Here is a 16,913-nt window from a genome sequence, read left to right as displayed (position 1 = left end):
GGGCAGTACCAAGAACCCAGGGAGAACAATGGGCCCAGACCAGTGGCAGGGCTCATTTTCCTATAATGCACACTGACACAGATGAGAATCCAGGGCCAGAGACTAGGCAAAGGTGGATGGCAAGAAAAGGGGGCCAAGAGGAACACTACAATAGGGCTCAACATGAGGTCACAGTGGGTGTGGAGAGGGGCAAGAGCCAGGAACCAAGCAAGGAGTCCAGGTAAGGGACTGAACTGACTCAAGATGATGAGAGACCAAGAACAGGGGACCGCACAAGGGGAAAGCAGTGAAGGGGAGGAAGGGGCAATGTGAGGATGAGGAGACAGCAGGGGGGCAGGCATCACAAAGGGCACTTAGGGGAGCAAAGTAGGGGGCACAAGAAAGGGGCCCCCACTTCCAACCCAACATGAAGAGACACCACGTGAAGCCACGTGACTGTATGCCACAGGTTGAACAAACACAGAAGGGGCCCCTGGCGAGGAGCCAGGCCCGAAGACTGGAGTGGAAAGGGTCAGGGTTCTAAAGGGCTGGGTTGGGGTAGGGGCAGCATGCAAGGGGAGAGGACAGAGGAGGAAAGAAGGTGATCTAGCAGTGCAAGTTCTGCACAAAGCCTACGTCCACTGCCAGGTGTCAGGGTTCCGGCAGCCAAAGGGGCCCAGGCGAGGGACTGGGCTCTGTTTCGCATAGGAGTCTTCAGGGTGCATAGGACAGCTAATTTCACTCCTCTGCCTCAGGTAAGTAGATCCTCAGGGAGGCACCTGGAACAGGGCAGGGCTAGAGAGGTAGGGAAAGGAGAGGAGAGATGGTGGTGCATTGGTAGGAAGGCTCAAGGCCCAAGTCCATGACTAGGTGTTAGGTTGGGCAGCAGGATCTGGATTGAAGGAGGCCAAAGGGCCCACACAAGGGGCAGGGCTACTTTTTTCTCTTAGGGATCTAGAAGCACCAATAGGCCAGGACCACCTCCATGGCGTGGGTGTGAATCCTGGGAAAGGGAAAAAGAAAGGGAGCTTGACAGGGACAGGAATGAAAGGAGGGCCAAAGAAGCGCACAGCGGGAAGGGCCAGAGGATGGGTGCTGGTGGGGTAGGGCCTGGACCCCAACAAGAAGCCCAGGTTAGGGACCTAGAGGAGGGCTCATGCCAGGGGAATACAGGGAAGGGCACTGCTGGGCAGGCGGGCGGCACTAGTGGACTGCAGTGCAGGAACACCAAAGGGAACAGGGAAGCATCCCAAATAAATGGCACACAGTCAATGCCCAGGCACATTCTGGGCAACAAGAGCCATCAGAGGCTCAAGAAAGGAGCCAGGACAGGGAATAGAGAGGCAAGGGCTGGGGCTGAGGCTGGAGGCTCAGGACAGTGGACAAGACTTGGATGGGGAAACAGGGGATCCAAAACGCACAGGCAGGTACATGCCAGGGACACTGGCAGGTGTCAAGTTTCCAGGTGTGGGATCAAGCACCCAGAAAGAGCAAGGGACCCAGGTGAGGGGTTGGGCTCTGTTTCATATTAGGTGCCCTGGCCCAGATTAGAATCCAGGGCCATGGACCTGGAAAAGGAGGCTGTCAAGGGAAGGGGGACAAGAGAAGTGTGATGGGAGTGCATGTTGGGGTTCCTGGTGGGTGCTCAGAGGGGTGAAACCCAGGTCTCAAGTCAGCACCCCAGTAAAGGGACCCACCTGACTGATCATAAATTAGAGAACCAAAGAGATGGAGACCCACAAGTGCCAGGGGAATTTGTGAGGGGAAGACGAGGAAGGGGTTGCACAAGGACCACTTGACAGAGAAAAGCACAAGGGGCACCTAGGGGAGCCCGCTGGTGGGCACAAGCAAGAGGCCTCCAGGTCAGACCTAAGACAAAGAAACTAGGCTATGCTAAAGGACATGAGAAAAGTGGTCAGGGGCTCAGGCGAGCAGCCAGGCCCTGGGACTGGCTATGTTTCCCACTGGGAGCATTCAGGGTGCAGAGGCCAGACAATTTTGCTCCTCTGCCCCAGGTGAGAAGATCTTCAGAGAGAGACCTGGACCAAAGGAGGGGCAAAAGGGGGTACTTGAGGTCATACCCGTGGTGCAGAGTTTTGGGTGGGGTCATTGGGCAGCCAGGACCTATTTGAGGAGCCCAGGCTAGAAAGAAGCAGGGGGAGCAGAGGGTCTGGGCAGTGACAGAATACCTCAGCATACATAAATAAAACAGAGAGGAGTCACGGGAGGGGGCCGGTAAAAGGAGTCTGAAACCAATGGACAGGGACAGGGTCTTTGAAAGGAGTGGCCAGGGGCTCAAGCAATGAGACAGGCCCAGTAATGGAGAGCCAAGGGCTAGTACCTGGGCCTGGGTGAATGAAAAGGGAAATGGTTGTTTGTGGGAGCTCTTATACCTCTACAAACTGGGTAGAGCAGACTGTCTCCTCCAGGTGAGAGATCTCTTTCACCTTGGTATCCAGGCTATCTTGTATTCTGCCTCAGCCTGTGTAGAGGGGACTTGTCCTTTTAGGTAAGAGACCCCTCCCACCTGGGTTTGTAGGGTGAGCTCCTTTACAGCCACAGCCAGGGTAACAGAGATTCACCCCTCCAGGTGGGAGACCCCTTTCACATGTATGTCTGAGGGAATTCACATACCTCCACATGCAGGCTTAAGTGGACTCAACCCTCCAGTTGGAGACCCCTCCCTCCTGGATGTCTGGGGAAACTCCTGTACTCCGCAGGCAGGGTAGATTGGACTTGCCCCACAAGGCAGGAGATACCTCCCAACTGGGTGTCAGAGGAGCTAGTACACCTCCCCCACCAGGGTAGAGGTTACTGGTGCCACCAGGTGGGAAACCCCTGCCACCCGGGTGTCTGCAGGATCTTGTATACCACTGCAGCCAGGTTAGAGGGGACTTGCCTCTCCAGGCAAAGACCCCTCCCACCTGGGTGTCCAGGGAAACTCATATGCCACTGCAGCCAGGGTAGAGGGGACTCACCCATCCAGGCTGGAGACCCCTCCCACCTGGGTGTTAGGGGAGCTCATATACTGCCATAGCCAGGGTTGCAGGGATTTGCTCCTCCAGGTGAGAGACACCTCCTACTTGTGTGTTAGTGGAGCTCCAATACCAGGCAGCCAGGTTAGAGAGGACTCACCCCTCCAGTCAGTAAATACCTCCCACTTGGGTGTCTGAGGTAGCTCCTATACCTCCGAGCCAGTGTAGAGGGGACTCGCCCCTCCAGTCAGGAGATGCCTCCCATGTGGGTGTCCTGGGAGCTCTTATATGGCAACAGCTAAAGTAGAGGGGATCTGCACTTCAAGTGGGAGAACACTCCCACCTGGATGCTGTGGTGAGCTTCTATACCACCAAAGCCATGGTAGAGGGATCTTGCCACTCCAGGCGGGAGACTCCTTTCACCTGGGTGTCTGAGGAAGCTTCTATCCCTGCACAGCTAGGGTAGAGGGGATTCACCCCTTCAGGCAGGATATCTCTCCCACCTGAGTATCAGGGGGAGCTCTTATACTAACATAGCCAGGGTAGAGGGGATGAGCCACTCTAGGGGTGAGACTCCTTCCAACTTGGTGTCCAGGGGGCTGTTATACTTCCACTGGAAGGGTAGGGGAAACTCGCCACTCCTGGCGGGAGACCCCTCCTGACTGGGTGTCAGGGAAAGCTAGTATACTGCCCCAGCCAGGGTAGAGGGGACTCACCTTCCAGGTGGGAGACCCAATCACCTGAGTGTGGGTGGGGGAGCTCATATACCACTGTAGCCAGGGTAGTGGGGACTCACCCCTTCAGGGAGGAGGCCCCTCCCAACTTGGTATCATGGGGTGCTTGTATAACACCTTAGCCAGGGTATAGGGGATTTGCCCCTCCAGGACAAAATCTCCTCTCACCTGGGTGTCAGGGGAGGTCATATACCACAGCAGCCACGTTATAGGGTTCTTGCCTTCCTGACGAGAGACCCCTCTCACCAGGGTGTCGGGGAGCTCATATAATTTAGCAGCCAGGGTAGAGGAGATTTGCCACTTCAGGCGGGAGAACCCTCCCATCTGGGTTGTGGTGGGGAGCTCGTATAACACAGCAGCAAGAATAGAGGGGACTCCCCCTCCAAGGAGGAGCCCCTCCCACCTGGGTGCCTGGGAGAGCTGGTACACCCCCTCAGCCAGGGTAAAAGGGAATCAACTTCCAAGCAGGAGACCCCTTCCACCTGGGTGCCAGGAAGAGCTGGTACACGCCCTCATCCAGGGTAGAGGGGAGTCACCCCTCTAGGCAGGAGACCCCTCCTACCTGGGTATCAGGTGGAGCTGGTATATCACTGTAGTCAGGGTAGAGTGGACTCACCCCTCCAGGCAGAAGTAAATCTCTGCTAAGATTTACATTAGGTTTGAGAGTTGGAGAATCCCAGCAGCCAAGATTCTATACTGGGAGATAACAAAATATCCCTGTATGTTAAAGTGCCAGAGGAACTATGTATGCTCCCCTTACCTAAATGACAGTTCCCCCCCAGGAGATGGAGGACACCATCCTTGGAACAGTACTGGACTCTGACTTAAAATCCCATATGTATCAAGAAAAAGTTCAAGTAATTCGGTTACCATCTGACTCAGCAACAGAACAGACAATAGCCACTGGGCTTCAAAAGAAACAGGAAATCTGCTCAATTTCATTCCTTTCAACCTGCCATCAGACTAGAGAATTCTTTGGGGCTACCAGATTCAGCTATATATGGATCCTCAACTTTCAGTTATAGCAAACCCCTCTGTGAAGCCACAAAGGAAGAAGAATGGGATCCTCTAATATGTGGGCCACCTAAACAAATGACCTTTGAGGCCATTAAACAAGCACTCCCAGTGCATCTGAACTAAGGCTTCCTGATCTCACAAAGCTTTACTTTCTTTATGTCCAGCAACAGTGTGGAATGGCTGTAGGAGTCTTGACATGGACATCTGTCCAAAGAGCTGGGCTCTTTAGCCCAAGACTGGCCACCTTGTTTACGGGCCCTTGCAGTCACAGATCTTCTGGTGTTGGAAGCTAATAAACTGGCTATGGGACAAAAATTGGTTTTTAGGGTTCCTCATTCAGTGTTGTCATTGGTAGAGTACAAAGGACAACATTGGTTGACTAGTGGTCAATTCCAAGGCATATTATGTGAAAACACATGTATCTATGAGGAAGTCATCCAGACTCTGAACCCAGCAACCTTGCTGCCCATTGGACTTGGGCAATGTGATCACAACTGTATTAAAGTCATAGATGAAATGTTCTCCAGCAGACCACACCTGGCAGAACAGCTCTCAGGGACCCTGATGTGGAGTACTTCATAGATGGAAGCAGTTTTATATAAGATTGGGTATATTTTGCTAGATATGCATGGTCACTCTGGACTCCACAGTTGAAGCAGAAACTCTGCCTCAAGGAACTTCAGCACAAAAAGCAAAACTTATTGCTTTGACTCAAGTACCTCAGTTGACAGAAGGAGTCTGTGTGGATATTTACATAGACTCAAAATATGCATTCTCTACCCTTCATGTTCATAGGGCCTTATGTAAGAAAAAAGGGCTCATTAACTCAGGAGAAAAAAAAAAGGCATGATGTACAGGCAAGAAATTCTTAAACTTTTGGATGCACTGTGGGCCCCCCAGGAAAGTTGTGATTATATATTGCCAAGGTAATCAAAAGGGAAATACTATGGTTTCTCAGGGCACCTGAAGAGCTGACAGAGAGGCCAGGTTAGCTGTCTGCAAGGATTGAGAAGAAAATCCAGTTCCAAGTTTAAAGGCTGCCCTTCTGCATGGCCGACTATGTAACAGAATTTGAGCCGATATACTCCCAACATGAACGTAAACTGAAAAAAAAAAATTCCCCCCAGGAGGATGATGTAGATATTGTGATGGCTGGCATAGTCATCCCAGAGATTCTAGCCCCCTTTATCAAAGAGTTCCACAGGAGAATACTTTGGACATACAGCACATTAGACAGTTCTGAGTCAATATTTCTATGTCTCCTGGCTCACAAACTTCACCTGGATATTTTGAAAACAATGTGATGTTTATGCTCACAACAATCCTTGTCAGGGGTCAGAGCTCCCACCAGGAATCCAAACTATATGAGAACCACCTTTTGAAGACTTGGAAGTAGACTTCAATGAACTACCATGCTCATGGGGCTATTAGTAACTTTTGGTTTTTGTGTGTTCCTACTCTGACTGGGTGGAAGACTTTCCCACCCACCCTGAAAAACCTAGGGAGATAACCAGGATGCTGTCCGGGAAATGATTCCAAATTGTTTATCCCAATAATTATTGGCTCAGACAATGGGCCAGCTTTTGGGCAGAGGTGATATGATTACTGACCAAGAATTTAAACATCACATGGAATTTACATACTGCCTATAGGCTGTGGAGTTCTGGTAAATTTCAAAGGATGAGCAGGACTTTAAGTCCCAATTGGGTAAGCTGTTTCAGGAGACCCACTTACATTGTGATGAACTTCTCCTTACTACACTATTGAGGATTAGATCCACTCCCACTAGGAAAACTGGATTCTCTCCTTATAAGATAATGTACATGAGGCCTCCCTCTTATTAGGGGACCTTTTGTAGACTTCAGAGAGATAGGAAAATTCATCCTGAGATGACAGCTTCAGGCCTTAGGGAAAACTTTACAGGTTCTAATCCAATGGGTTAGAGAAAAATTGCCACTAATTTTGACCACAGGTGCACACTCCTTCAAGCCTGGAGATTGATTCTGGGTCAAAGAATGAAAAATTCAAACACCTAAACTTCTTTCGAAGGGCCCTTTCCCTGTCATTTTACCAATCTCAACTGCAGTCAAGTTTGCAGAAATAGGTCCTTTGATTGACTACACCAGATACAAGCCTGCAGCTGTGGACTGGGTGTGCACTTCATATGCTGCTACTCCCTTAAAGCTGACTGTCTAGATAAAAAAAGAGCACCAGAGAAGCTTGAGGGTTAGAAGGACAACAGCCTTGCTCCAGTCACTCAGGAAACTGACTGGTGTATGCACAGCTGAAGCTTGAAGAGACTACTGCCCTGCTTCAGCCACATGGAAGAGACTGGCTGATCAATGTCCCATGGAAGATAAACTTCCCACCAGGACTAATGAACATTTTCAACCCCTATGATAGTTCTTATACTATAATGCACTGCCACCCCTTGCTTCTAGATACATACAAAATTCTCTGGTTTTTACTGCTGGTTTCATAACAGTAATTCTCCTGATTGGACACTGGGTAAAAAAAAGCATTTATATTTTTTTATCTTGTTTATATAAATTTTCAAGGATTTGTTTGTTGTTATTAGTTTTGCTTTGTTAATTTATGCTATTTAACCTATGCTTACCAAAACGTTAGTCTATTTTTTAGTTTGGTTTTCTTTGATAACTTTAAGAGGTTTTGTTATACTCCTATTCCAACCATGGAGATCATGTGAACCATATGTCAAGATGATCCACTATAATCAAGAGGTGGTAAAACATATATTTAGAACCTGTCCTGCCAGAGGAATGCAATGGATTGATTAGTGTTTGGAAAGACAAAAGAGGTCCATTGGGAAGTAAGTTGATTTAGGAGATCACCAATCTTGTGGTGAAGTTAACTGGCCACCCCAGAGGATCATTGCCACTTATGGTCCCACTACCTGGGCACAAAATGGCAGTTGGAGTTATGGAACTCCTATTTACATGTTAAGCAGAATTATTCAGTTACAAGCTATACTAGAAATTATTATTAATCAGACTGCCACAGCCTTAGACCTCCTAGCCACAAAACAGTGCTGACGTGAGTGGCTAACTATCAAAATCACTTGGCATTAGATTATGTACTGGCTGAGGAAAGAGAAATATGTGGAGAGTTCAACAGCTCAGATTGTTGCATCCAAATGGATGACAATAAACAAACAGTTAAGAATATAGTCACAACACAAGATAACTAGCACTTATGCTAGTACATACCTAGAAGGGCATTAAACTTTGTGTCCCATACACACTTTTGGGATATGGTTGTCAACCCTTGGTAGATTTAAATGCTTAACTGCTCTAGTGAGTATTATGCTATTAACGTGTTTATTTTTTACCATATTTATCTCCACTGTACATTAAAACTTATGGGTCCACTATGGAAGTTGCTTTTGAAAAGATGACAACAACTAAGGTTTTGACATCATATAAGGCCTTACGCCAATATAATCATAATGATACCTTTAAATTTAAAAGATTAATTTATGGTCAGCATCATAAAAAGGGGGAATTTCAGTGACACCCCCTTTCTCCACAGAATAGTCTTACTTGGGATTCTGAAGAAAACTTCACCATGGATGATTTTAGGACTGTCAGCAAAAGAGGCTCTGCAAAATAGTTCAATGTAGATAAACTTCCTATTTTCCTGTCGCCATGTTTTACTTGGCCACTGGCCAAGAAGATACCAGCACTCCAGGTGCTGGGCACCCCTTTACTAGTTTTTAACAAACATATCCTGTGCAAACAAGGCCTCTGGCCTTGAGCTGGGCCTTACAGAGATGTCTACATGTTTTAAGATATGTTTCCAACTGGGCTCCATGGTAACAATTGGCAGGGAGAGGAAAAATGGGAAAAAGAAGCTCTCCCTACTCAGATGTTGTCCTTGAAGAGTTAACTTGCCCAAAACAGTGACTGAAAAAGCTGCTTTTATGTGAACTTCTGCAGTCTGTAAATTTCTCAGCCCCTCCCCTTACATGCTGGGTATAATATTCTGAAACTTCCTGAAATCGGGGTTTAGGGGATTGATTACAGCAAAAGCTATGTCCTCTGAGCCTGGCTGCAACCAAATAAAACTGTTTCCTGTTATGTTTGGTGCCTTGCCTCATTTGACCCTACAATAGTACTGTGCTATCCTGCCATTGCACGGACTCTCCCCTCCTACTGCTTCTTTCTAGGCTGGGCTCCAAGAATGGGTCCTGGCTCTCCACCAAACCCCCAATTTTGGACAAAAGGTATCCATTCACAGTGTCCTCCTTTGGCATTCCTTTGATCCAAGACCCTCTCTGGGGCCGCTTCCCTGCTCCCCTTGGCTTTCCTGTACTACAGTACCCTTGTGAAGTCCTGCCTTCTCGAGACAGTGTTCCCTGCTCTTCCCTGGCCTGGGCCTTCATCTAGGTCCCTTGCCAGGGCTCCTTGCTGGGATCCTGACCTCCATCCCACTCACACCCAACCTGCAGCCCTTCAGGTTGTGCTCGCCTTTGGCCCTTGGGTCCTCGAATGGGTCCTGGCAGCCTAACTTCTGCCACCTCCACTAACCAGGTATCCTCAAACAGTACCCTCTTTGTCCCCTCCTTTGGGCCAGGTCCCTCTCTGAGGATTACTCACCTGTGGCAAAAAAGTGGAATTGGCAGGGCTTTGCACCCTGAATGCTCCCTATGTGAAACACAGCCCTGCCACTCCCCTGAGTCCCCTTCACTCCCTCAACCTTGAGGCCTGGCAGTTAACATGGACTTGCTCCAACCCAGCCCTAAGTGATTCCCTCCCTTCCCTTTCCTGCTCTTACCTTGCATGCTGCCCCTACTGCAACCCAGTCCTCCCAAACCCAGAACTTTTACACTCCAGTCTCCTCTGGGCCTGGGCATTCACCTGAGCCCCTGAATGCATTCCTCACGGCCCTTGACATAGCATGTAATCTCTTCATATTGGGTCTGACCTGAGGGTCACTTGCTTGGGCCCACCAGTGGGCTCCCCTAGATGCAGCTTGGCTTCTCCTAGTCTTTCCGGAGGCCATTTCTCCTTTTCTCCTTGTCCTTTTTTCTCGCGCTAGCGGGTCTCTGGTCTTTGGGTACCTCATTACAATTGATTGAGTGAGTCCCTTGCCTGGGTGCCTGGCTTGAGTCCTGGCTCTCGCCCTTCCACACACCCACTCTGACCCCCAGTCATGCCTTCCCATCACCCTCGTTCTTGGCCCCTTCCTTTTCCAGACCTCCTTTGCCAGGACCATGGCCTTACGTTCTCATCTGATCCATGGCGCATTACAGGAAACAATGCCCTGCCCTTTCCAATGACCCCTTGCTCTTCCTGGGTGCTTGGCCAGGCATCAGGAAGCCTAAACCTGGAGGTGGCCCTGGGCCTAGAGCCTGACTACACCCTGCTGGATCCCCTGCCTTCACTCCCACGTCTTTTTCACTGTCCTGAGCCCCCTGCCCAAGCCCTGGCCCTTGGTTCTCAGTTCCCTGGCCTGGCTCCTCGCTTAAGCCTCTGGTGACTGTTCTTGCTCACTGCTTTTCTAGGCATTGTCTGAGGACCCCTTGCTGGGGCTGCTTCCCTGATCCCCTTGTTTCCCAGTACTACAATACCCTAGAGCAGGCCCGCCTTCCCGGCCCAGTGCTCTCTGCTCTCCCTGGCCTGGGCCCTCCTCTAGGTCCCTTGCCTTGGCTCCTTGCTAGGGTCCTGGCTCCCACTCATACCACACCCATCCTGTGGCCCTTCAGCCCTCCTTCAGCCCTCCTGTTCTTTCTGTCTCTGCCGTGCCTGCTTTCCTGATCCCTTTCCCAGTATGCTTATCTGGGCAAGAGGATATGACCTTTGGGAAAACGTAACTCTTCCCCTTGCCTGGGTGCTTTTGCGTCCCCCAGCCTGGGCCCTGCTCCTGAACTTGGACACCCTGTAGTGGACATGGGCCTTGAGCCCTCCTCTTCCTGTGCCAGCCACTCCCCTTTCTCTCCTTCTGCCCCTCACTATACATGTTTCTTTTCATTGACCCAGGCACAGATACTAGCATTTCACTCTCCATTACTGGGCCCCGCTCCTTTCTTCAGCCCAGGGAAGCCAGAGGATTTGACCTTTGGGAAAACATAGCCTTGACCCTTGCCTGGGCACTTTTGCCTCCCTCAGCCCAGGCCCTACTCCTGAACCTGACACCCTGCTGTGGACCTGGGACTTGATCCGTCTTCCCCCTGTGTCAGCCGCTCCCATTTCTTTCCTTCTACCCTCCCTATCCATGTGTTTTATCATTTACCCTAGCACAGGTGCAAGCACTTGGCTTTCCATTACTGGGCCCAGCTTCCTGCTTGAGCCCCTGGCCAGGCTTCTCAAGGACACAGTTTCTATCCCTTGGTTTTAAGCCCTTTTTCCAGCCTTCCTCTGTATCTCTCCTCTGTTCCCATCATGCTGTGGTATCCTGGCACTGTCCGGACCCTCAGCTACCCCTATTCACTCTAGCCTAGGCTCCTCAAAAGGGTTCTGCAGCCCTCCAACACCCCCAAACCTCCTAATACTAGGTATACCCTCACAGTACCCTCTTTTGCCCACCCCCCCCATTGATCCGGGTCCCACTCTGAGGATTTACTCACCTGGGGCAGAGGAGCAGAATTGGCTGATCTCTGCACCCTATATGCTCACTATGAGAAACACAGCCTTGCCAGTAACCTAAGTTCCATTCATCACCTGTACCTTGAGGCCTGGCAGTTAACATGGGACTTGCTCCAGCCAGCCATGAGCAATCTCCTCCCTTTCCTCCCCTGCCCTCTGGCCTTCATGCAACCCATACTCAAACACAGCCCTCCCTAACCCTGACCATTTGTGCTCCAGTCTCTGGGCCTGGGCACTCTCCTGAGCCCCTGATGGTGTTCCTCATGTACCTTGGCATAGCATGGAGTCTCTAAGTGTTGGGACTGACCTGGGGGCCCCTTGCTTAGGCCCCACAAATGGCTTCTCTAGGTGCCCCTTGCACTTCCCTCTGTCTCCTGGTCCTCATGCAGTCCCTACCTCCATTCCCCTCATGCTTTTTCCTGGCTCTTGCAGGTCTCCTGCTCCTAGTGTCCCTCATCATAATCGGTTGGGTGAGTCCCTTGCCTGAGGGCCTGTCTTGGGTCATGGATCTCACCCTATAGTACACCCACTATGACCCTCTGCTGTGCCCTCCCTTCACCCTCCTCCTGGCCCCCATCCCTTGTCTGGCCTCTTTTGTCAGGTCCCTGGCCCTGGATTCAAATATGAGCCAGGGTGCCTTATGGGAAACAGAGCTCTGCCCTTCACCTGGGCCTCTTGCTCTCCCTGGGTGCTTGGTCCTCAAACAAAAACATGACACCTGGAGGTGGTCCTGACCCTAGAGCCTGACTACTCCCTGCTGGATCCCCTGCCTTCCCTCCCAAATCTTGTCCACTGTCCTGAGCCCCCTGCCCAAGCCCTGGCTCTTGGCTCTCTGTTCCCAGGCCTGGCTCCTTTTTTGAGCCTCTGGTGGCCATTTTGCTCACTGCTTTCTTGAGCATTGTCTGAGGGCCCCTTGCTGGGGCTGCTTCCCTGCTCCCCTTGGCTTTCGTGTACCTCAGTACCATAGTGCAGCCCCTCCTTCCTGACCCGGAATTCCCTGCTATCCCCTGGCCACACCTTTCTCTATGTTCCTTGCCTGGGCTCTTTGCCGGGGTCCTGGCCCCCACCCCACCCACAATCGTCCTGTGGCCCTTAAGCTTGTGCCCTCCTTCAGCCTTCCTGTCCTTTCTGTCTCTGCCATGCCCGCTTTCCTGATCCCTTTCCCAGGATACTCACCTGGGCCAGGTGACTTGACCTGGCCTCTTGGCCCTGGGAGCTCCCTTTGGAAAAACATAGCCCTGCCCCTTGGGGCCTTTTGCCTCCCTCAGCCCTGGCCCTGCTCCCAACCCCTGTCACCCTTCAGTGGACCCGGGCCTTGAGCCCTTCTTCCCCTGTGCCACCCACTCTACTTTCTCCCATCCCACTGCTACCCCTCCATGTTTTTTTTCATTCACCCAGGTTCAGGTGCTAGCACTTGGCTCTCCATTACTGGGCTCCTTGCTTGAGCCCCTGATTGTCCTTTTGGAGGAACCTTTCTCTTCTGTTGGTTTCAGACCTCTTTTAATAGACCCCATCCTGTGCCTCCCCTCTGTTCCACTTGTGCTATGGTATCCTGGCACTGTCCAGACCCTCAGCTAGGCCTATTCACTCCAGCGTAGACTCCTCAAGTGGGTCTTGCAGCCCACTGACCCCCCAAATTTCCTAACACTAAGTATCCCCTCACAATACCCTCTCTCACCTCATTGGTCCAGGTCGCTCATTGAGGATCTACTCACCTGGGGCAGAGAAGTGGAATTGGCTGGTCTCTGCACCCTGTATGCTCCCTATGGGAAACACAGCTGTGCCAGTCACCTGAGTCCCCTTCAATGCCTGTACCTTGAAGCCTGACAGCAGCATTATCGGAGCTCCCCCTGACACCCAGGTGGTAGGGGTCTTCCACCTAGAGTGGTGAGTCCCCTCTACCCTGGTTTTGGCAGTGTATAAGCTCCCCCAGACACCCAGGTGGGAGGGGTCTCAAGCATGGAGCTCCATTCTGGATGAGTTGTTATAGGAACTTCTCCTGACACTCAGGTTAGAGGGGGTCTCTTTACTGCAAGGGTGAGTCCCGTATACCCTGTCTTCTGCAGTATTCGAGTTCCTTTGAACACACAGGTGGGAGGGGTCTTCATCCTGGAGGGGCAAGTTTCCTCTACCCTGGCTGCAGAGGTATACTATATCCTTCCAACACCCAGGTGGGAGGCATCTGCAGCCTGGAGGGCGAGTGCCCTGTACCCTGGCTGAAGCTGTAGAAGAGCTCCCTTTAACTGTCAGGTGGGATGGATCTCCCAACTGGAGTGGCATATACCCTATACCCTGGCATTGATGGTATAGGAGCTCCCCTCTGACACCCTGGTGAGAGTGGTGTCTCGCCTGGAGTGGCGAGTCGTCTCAACCCTATCTAAGGTGGTATACAAGCTCCCGCATGTCAACCAGGTGGTAGGGGTTTTCTGTCTGGAGGGGGGAGTCCCCACTACCCTGGCTGTACTGGTTTAAGTGCTCCCCCCCACACACACAAAGGTAGGAGGGGTTTCTCGCCTGGAATGTCAAGTCCCCTCTTCCCTGCTTCTGCCAGTATATAAGATCCCCTGACAACCAGTGTTTAGGCGTCTCCCACCTAGTGGGGCTAGTCCTCTCTCTCCTGGCTGCAGTGGTATACGAGTTCCCCCCCGCACTATAGCAAGGGGAGGGTATCCTACTTGCAGGGTAATGTACCCTCCACCCTGGCTAATGCAGTATAAAAGCTCCCAGACTCCCAGGAAGAAGGGGTTTCCCACCTGGAGGTGCGAGTCACCTCTACCATGGCTAAGGTGGTATATAAGCTGCCTGTGACACCCAGGTGTGATGTGTCTCCCACAATAAGGGCTGAGTCACCTCTCTCCTGGATGGGGCAGTATATGTGCTTCCCCTGGCATCCAGGTGGTTGGGTTCTCCAGCATGGAGGGATGAGTACCCTCTACCCTGGCTTTGGCAGTAGAGGAGCTCCCCCCTACACCAAGTTGAAAGGGGTCTCTCGTCTAGTGGGATAAATCCCTTCTATCCAGGCTGCAGTAATACATGAACTCTGCCCCACACATAGCCAGATGGGAGGGGTCTCCCACCTGGAGGAGAGAGTACCCTCCACTCTGGCCTAGGCAGTATAGAAGCTCCCCACAGACACCCAGGTGGGAGGGGTCTTCCACATGGATGGGCAAGTCCCCTCTACCCTGGCTGCTGTGGTATATGAGCCATTCCCATTAGCATATGGGAGGGGTCTTCTGCCTCAAAGGGGGAGTACCCTTTTCCCTGGCTCCAGTGGTATACTAGCTTTCCCTGACACCCAGGTAGGAGGCGATCTCCTGCTTGGAGGAGTTAGTCCCCTCTCTCCTGCCTGGGGCAGTATATGAGCTCTCCCTGACCATCAGGTGGGAGGGGACTCTTTCCTGGAGGGGCGGGTCCCCTCTACCATGGCTGCTGCAAGGTAGGCACTACCTTGAACACCAGTTAAAAGTGGTGTTCCGCCAGGGCTTTCAAGTCCCTGCAACCTTGCCTGTAGCTGTATATGAGCCCCCTCCTCCCCAGGACATCCAGGTGGGAGGGGTCTCCCACCTTTAAGGACAAATACCCTCTACCTGTTCTGGGGCAGTATATGAGCTACCCCTGAAACCCAGATGGAAGGGGTCTCCTGCCTGAAGGGGTGAGTCCCCTCTACCCTGACTACAGTGGTTTAGGAGCTCCCCCTGACACCCAGGTGGGAGGGGACTTCTGTCTGGAGAGGCAAGTCCGCTCTACCCTGTCTGTAGTGCTATAACAGCTCCCCCATACCCAGATGAGAGGAGTATCCTGCCTGGAGGGAGGAGTCCCTACAACCCTGGCTGTAATGGTATACGAGACCCCCCCAACCCAAGTGGACGGGTCTCCCACCTGAAGTTGCGAGTCCCCTCTACCCTGGCTGCACTGGTTTACTAGCTTTGCCTGACACCCAGGTTGGATGAGTCTCTTGCCTGGAGGGGAAAGTCCCCTCAACCCTGGCTGCAGTGGTAAAGGATGTTCCCCTGACACCCAGGTGGGAGGGTCTCCAGCCTGGAGAGGCAAATCCCCTTGACCCTGGCTGTAGTATTATAGGAGCTCCCCACTACACCCAGGTGGGAGGGGTCTCCTACCTCAAGGGGTGAGATCCTCTACCCTGCCTGTGGCAGTATATGAACTCCCCTGACAAACAGGTGGAAGGGATCTTCCACCTGGAGGGTCGAGACCTCTCTTCCCTGGCTCTGGCGGTATAGGAGCTCCCCAAGACACCCAGGTTATGGGGTCTCCTGACTGGAGCTGCGAGTCCCCTCTACACTGGTTGCAGCGGTATGTGAGCTCCCCCCCCCCGACACCCAGGTGGGAGTGATCTCCCACCTGGAGCAATGAGTCCCCTCTACCCTGGATATGGCAGTAAAAAACTCTCCCAGACACCCAGGTGGGAGGGTTCTCCCGCTTGGAAGGGTAAAACTTCTCTACCCTGGCTAGGTGGTATACAAGTCCCCCCCTACATACAGGGGGGAGTGGTCTTCTGCAGGGACAGGCAATACCTCTCCACCCTGACTTTGGCAGTATACAAGCACTCTCTACACCAGGTGGGAGGGGTATCCCATCTGGAAGGGTGAGTCCCTTCTTCTTTAGCTCTTGCTATACAAGAGTTCCCAGTACACCCAGGTGGGAGGGGTCTTCCACCTGCAGGGCCACATTCCCTCTACCCTTGCCGTGGCAGAATAGGAGATCCCCCTGAGACCCAGGTGGGAGGGGTCTCTCACATGTTGGGGCGAGTTCCGTCTTCCATGGCTGCTGCAGTAATCAATCTCTCCCGGACACCCAGGAGGGAGAGTTCTCCTGATTGGAGGAGTGATTCCCCACTACCCTGTGTGCGGATGTATAGGAGCTGACCCAGACACCCAGGTGGGACACGTCTCCCAATTGGAAGGGCAAGTCCACTCTACCCTGGTTGCACTGGTATATGAACTCCCACTGACACCCAGGTGGGAGGGGTCTCCCACCTAGAGGTTCTTGTCTCCTCTACCTTTGCTGCTCTGGTATAGGACGCCCTCTGATACCCAACTGGAAGGAGTCTATGGCCAAGGGGCTAGGGTCCTCTGTACCCTGCTGCAGCGGTATAAGAGGTGGAAGAGGTCTCCATTCTGGAGGGTAGAGTTTCCTCTACCCCGCCTGTGGCAGTATAAAATCTCTCCCAAAACTTACTTGGAAGGGTTCTCCAAACTTGAAGGGGAAAGTATCCTCTTTCATGGCGACAGTGGTATAAGAGGTACCCCTGACACCCGGGTGAGAGGGGTCTCCTGCCTGGAGGGGCAAGTCCCCTCTATCCTGACTGTGGGAGTATATGAGCTCCCCCTGACACCTTGGTTGGAGGGGTCTCCTGCCAGGAGGGGTAAGTACATTTCTTCCATGGCTATGGTGGTATAAGAGCTCCTGCTGACAGCCAGGTTGGAGGGGTATCCCGCCTGGATGGGAGAGTCTCCTCTATCCTATCTAAGTTGGTATACAAGTTCCCTTTGACACCCAGGTGGGGGGGTCTCTCACCTGAAGGGGCAAGTCCCCTCAACCCTGGCTGCAGGGGTATATGAGTCACCTCCTACCCTCAGTAGGGA

At 52.2% G+C, this 16,913-nt stretch overlaps 1 pseudogene; it reads right to left on the bottom strand.

Annotated features, from left to right (window-relative positions):
* The window catches only part of LOC143637834 (phytanoyl-CoA dioxygenase, peroxisomal-like), a 76,361-nt pseudogene extending 59,810 nt beyond the window's left edge, over nucleotides 1-16,551 (bottom strand).
* Nucleotides 16,552-16,913: the final 362 nt, after the last annotated feature.

Source organism: Callospermophilus lateralis, chromosome 13, assembly GCF_048772815.1.
Source record: "Callospermophilus lateralis isolate mCalLat2 chromosome 13, mCalLat2.hap1, whole genome shotgun sequence".
NCBI lineage: Eukaryota > Metazoa > Chordata > Mammalia > Rodentia > Sciuridae > Callospermophilus > Callospermophilus lateralis.
Note: the sequence above shows the minus strand (reverse complement) of the source record. Positions and strands in the feature narration are given on the sequence as shown.